The sequence below is a fragment of the Acomys russatus genome, chromosome 6 (genome assembly GCF_903995435.1).
Source record: "Acomys russatus chromosome 6, mAcoRus1.1, whole genome shotgun sequence".
In the NCBI taxonomy this organism is placed as follows: Eukaryota; Metazoa; Chordata; class Mammalia; order Rodentia; family Muridae; genus Acomys; species Acomys russatus.
In genome coordinates this window covers 26,539,641-26,545,000 of record NC_067142.1, presented here as the reverse complement: position 1 = coordinate 26,545,000, position 5,360 = coordinate 26,539,641, and positions in this window count along the sequence as shown.

The window sequence follows — 5,360 nt, the reverse complement described above, 5'->3', positions numbered from 1 at the left end:
AGAGTACCTACTCAGAATCTGTAGTACTGCGCAGATAAGCAAAACTAGTGCGTTCTAAAGCAAGTCCGTTTAGGCGAAAAACTCATTTCTGACAAAGTTGCCCAAATGCATCTCAGAAGTATGCAACTTGTTCCCTTTGTTAGAAAACGTCGTGAAAGTGTCGTTTCTGCTAGCACTGTCGTTCTACACATGTGTTTACTGAAGGTAGAAACGGCAGAGTAACGCATTTTTCTGTTAGCAAATATACTGTTTTTAAGGAAATGTGAACACAGTGCGGAAACACTTGTGGGAGGTACTGTGATTAAAACTGTGCTTCCCTACTCACAGGGAAGCAAGAGAAACTGGATTTCCATCAACACAGTTACCTACTCAGAATCTGTACTACTGCGCAGATAAGCAAAACTAGTGCGTTCTAAAGCAAGTCCGTTTAGGCGAAAAACTCATTTCTGACAAAGTTGCCCAAATGCATCTCAGAAGTATGCAACTTGTTCCCTGAGTTAGAAAACAAAGTGTCGTTTCTGCTAGCACTGTCCTTGTACACATGTGTTGCTGAAGGGAGAACGGCAGCATAACACACGTTTCGGCTAGCAAATATACTGTTTTTAGGAAATGTGAACACAGTGAGGAAACACTTGTTGGAGGTACTGTGATTAAAATTGTGCTTCCCTACTCACAGGGAAGCAAGAGAAACGCGGATTTCATCAAACACAGTTACCTACTCAGAATCTGTACTACTGCGCAGATAAGCAAAACTAGTGCGTTCTAAAGCAAGTCCGATTTAGGCGAAAAACTCTTTTCTGACAAAGTTGCCCAAATCATCTCAGAAGTATGCAACTTGTTCCCTTTGTTAGAAAACGTCGTGAAAGTGTCGTTTCTGCTAGCACTGTCGTTCTACACATGTGTTTGCTGAAGGGAGAAACGGCAGAGTAACGCGTGTTTCTGCTAGCAAATACACTGTTTCAAAGCAAATGTGAACACAGTGAGGAAACACTTGTGGGAGGTACTGTGACTAAAACTGTGCTTCCCTACTCACAGGGAAGCAAGAGAAACGTGGATTTCATCAAACACAGTTACCTACTCAGAATCTGTACTACTGCGCAGATAAGCAAAACTAGTGCGTTCTAAAGCAAGTCCGTTTAGGCGAAAAACTCTTTTCTGACAAAGTTGCCCAAATTCATCTCAGAAGTATGCAACTTGTTCCCTTTGTTAGAAAACGTCGTGAAAGTGTCGTTTCTGCTAGCACTGTCGTTCTACACATGTGTTTACTGAAGGGAGAAACGGCAGAATAATGCAGGTTTCTGCTAGCAAATATACTGTTTGTAAGGAAATGTGAACACACTGAGGAAAGACTTGTGGGAGGTACTGTGACTAAAACTGTGCTTCCCTACTCACAGGGAAGCAAGAGAAATGCGGATTTCATCAAACACAGTTATCTACTCAGAATCTGTACTACTGCGCAGATAAGCAAAACCAGTGCGTTCTAAAGCAAGTCCGTTTAGGCAGAAAACTCTTTTCTGACAAAGTTGCCCAAATTCATCTCAGAAGTATGCAACTTGTTCCCTTTGTTAGAAAACGTCGTGAAAGTGTCGTTTCTGCTAGCACTGTCGTTCTACACATGTGTTTACTGAAGGGAGAAACGGCAGAATAATGCAGGTTTCTGCTAGCAAATATACTGTTTCTAAGGAAATGTGAACACAGTGATGGAAACACTTGTGGGAGCTACTGTGACTAAAACTGTGTTTCCCTACTCACAGGAAAGTAAGAGAAACGCGGATTTCATCAAACACAGTTACCTACTCAGAATCTGTACTACTGCGCAGATAAACAAAACTAGTGCGTTCTAAAGCAAGTCCGTTTAGGCGAAAAACTCTTTTCTGACAAAGTTGCCCAAATTCATCTGAAAAGTATGCAACTTGTTCCCTGAGTTATAAAACGTCGTGAAAGTGTCGCTACTGCTAGCACTGTCCTTGTACACATGTGTTTGCTGAAGGGAGAAACGGCAGAGTAACGCATGTTTCTGCTAGCAAATATACTGTTTCTAAGGAAATGTGAACACAGTGCGGAAACACTTGTGGGAGGTACTGTGATTAAAATTGTGCTTCCCTACTCACAGGAAGCAAGAGAAACGCGGATTTCATCAAACACAATTACCTACTCAGAAGCTGTACTACTGCGCAGATAAGCAAAACTAGTGCGTTCTAAAGCAAGTCCGTTTAGGCGAAAAACTCTTTTCTGACAAGTGCCCAAATTCATCTCAGAAGTATGCAACTTGTTCCCTTTGTTAGAAAACGTCGTGAAAGTGTCGTTTCTGCTAGCACTGTCGTTCTACACATGTGTTTACTGAAGGGAGAAATGGCAGAGTAACGCGTTTTTCTGTTAGCAAATATACTGTTTGTAAGGAAATGTGAACACAGTGCGGAAACGACTTGTGGGAGGTACTGTGACTAAAACTTGTGCTTCCCTACTCACAGGGAAGCAAGAGAAACGCGGATTTCATCAAACACAGTAACCTACTCAGAATCTGTACTACTGCGCAGATAAGCAAAACTAGTGCGTTCTAAAGCAAGTCCGTTTAGGCGAAAAACTCTTTTCTGACAAAGTTGCCCAAATTCATCTCAGAAGTATGCAACTTGTTCCCTTTGTTAGAAAACGTCGTGAAAGTGTCGTTTCTGCTAGCACTGTCCTTCTACACATGTGTTTTACTGAAGGGAGAAACGGCAGAGTAATGCAGGTTTCTGCTAGCAGAATATACTGTTTTTAAGGAAATGTGAACACAGTGAGGAAAACACTTGTGGGAGCTACTGTGACTAAAACTGTGTTTCCCTACTCACAGGGAAGCAAGAGAAACGCGGATTTCATCAAACACAGTTACCTACTCAGAATCTGTACTACTGCGCAGATAAGCAAACCTAGTGCGCTCTAAAGCAAGTCCCGTTTAGGCGAAAAACTCATTTCTCACAAAGTTGCCCAAATTCATCTCAGAAGTATACAACTTCTTCCCTGAGTTAGAAACATCGTGAAAGTGTCGTTTCTGCTAGCACTGTCCTTCTACACATGTGTTTGCTGAAGGGAGAAACGGCAGAGTAACGCATGTTTCTGCTAGCAAATATATTGTGTCTAAGGAAATGTGAACACACTGATGGAAACACTTGTGGGAGCTACTGTGACTAAAACTGTGTTTCCCTACTCACAGGGAAGCAAGAGAAACGCGGATTTCATCAAACACAGTTACCTACTCAGAATCTGTACTACTGCGCAGATAAGCAAAACTAGTGCGTTCTAAAGCAAGTCCCTTTAGGCGAAAAAACTCTTTCTGACAAAGTTTGCCCAATTCATCTCAGAAGTATGCAACTTGTTCCCTTTGTTAGAAAACGTCCGTGAAAGTGTCGTTTCTGCTAGCACTGTCGTTCTAACACATGTGGTTTACTGAAGGGAGAAACGGCAGAATAATGCAGGTTTCTGCTAGCAATATACTGTTTTTAAGGAAATGTGAACACCTGAGGAAAACTTGTGGGAGGTACTGTGACTAAAACTGTGCTTCCCTACCACAGGGAAGCAAGAGAACTGCGATTTTCATCAAACACAGATACCTACTCAGAATCTGTACTACTGCGCAGATAAGCAAAACTAGTGCGTTCTAAAGCAAGTCCGTTAGGCGAAAAACTCTTTTTCTGACAAATTTGCCCAAATTCATCTCAGAAGTATGCAACTTGTTCCTTTGTTAGAAAACGTCGTGAAGTGGTCGTTTCTGCTAGCACTGTCCGTCTACACATGTGTTTTACTGACGGGAGAAAACTGGCAGAGTAATGCATTTTCTGTTAGCAATTATACTACTGTTGTAAGGAAAATGTGTAACACACAGTGCGGGAAAGACTTGTGGGAGGTACTGTGGACTTAAAATTTTGCTTCCCTATTCACAGGGAAGCAAGAGAAACGCTGATTTCATCAACAGAGTTATCTACTTCAGAATCTGTACTACTGCGCAGATAGCAAACTAGTGCGTTCTAAAAGCAAGAGTCGCTTTAGGCGACAAACTCTTCTTAACAAAGTTGCCCAAATGCATCTCAGAAGTATGGAACTTGTTCCCTGAGTTAGAAAAACATGAAGTGTTGTTCTGCTAGCACTGTCCTTTTACACATGTGTTTGCTGAAGGGAGAAACGGCAGAGTAACCGCTGTTTTCTGCTAGCAAATATACTGTTTTTAGGAAATGTGAACCACAGTGAGCGGAAACATTGGGGCGGTACGTGATAAAATTGTCTTCCCTACTCACAGGGACAGCAAAGAAAACGGCGGAAGTTCATCAACCACGGTTGCTTCTACTCAGAATCTGTAACTACTGCGGCAGATAAGCAAAACACGATGCGTCTGAAAGCAAGTTCCGTTTAGGGCGAAAAACTCTTTTCTGACAAAGTTGCCCAAATTCCATCCGCAAGTATGCAACTTGTTCCCTGAGTTAAAAAACGATCGTGAAAAGGTCGGTGTCTGCTAGCACTGTCCGTTGGTACACAGTTGTTTACTTGAAGGGAAAACGCAGAGTAACGCGTGTTTCCTGCTAGCAATACCTGTTTTAAGGCAAATGTGAACACAGTGGGAAACACTTGTGGGAGGGACTGTGAATGAAAATTGTGCTTCCCTACCACAGGAAGCAAAGAGAAACGGCCGAGTTCATCAAACAAGTACCTACTCTCGTACTCTAGAATCTTGTGACACTACTGCGCAGATAGCAAAACTAGGCGTTTAAAGCAAGTCTTTAGGCGGCCGAAAAACTCTTTTCTGACAAAGTTGTTGCCCAATTCATCTTCAGAATATGCAACTTGTTCCCCTTTGTTAGAAACGTCGTGAAAGTGTCGTTTTCTTGCTAGCACTGTTCGTTCTACACATGTGTTACTGAAGGGAGAAACGCAAATAGTGCAGGGTTTTGCCTAGCAATATACTGTTGTAAGGATAATGTGAAACACGGAGGAAAGACTTGTGGGGAAGGTATGTGACTAAAAACCTGTGCTTCCCCTACTCACAGGGAAGCAGAGAGAAATCGCGGATTTCATCAAACACAGTTATCTACTTCAGAATCTGTTACTACCTACGCGCAGATAAGCAAACTAGTGCGTTGTAAAGCAAGTCCGTTTAGGCGAAAAACTCTTTTCTGACAAGTTGCCCAAATTCATCTCAGAAGTATGCAACTTGTTCCTTTGTTAGAAACGTCGTGAAAGTGTCGTTTCTGCTAGCACTGTCGTTCTACACATGTTGTTTACTGAAGGGAGAAACGGCAGAATAGTGGCAAGTTGTCTCTAGCAAATATACTGTGTGTAAGGAAATGTGAACACACTTGAGGAAAAACTTGTGGGAGGTAACTAGTGGA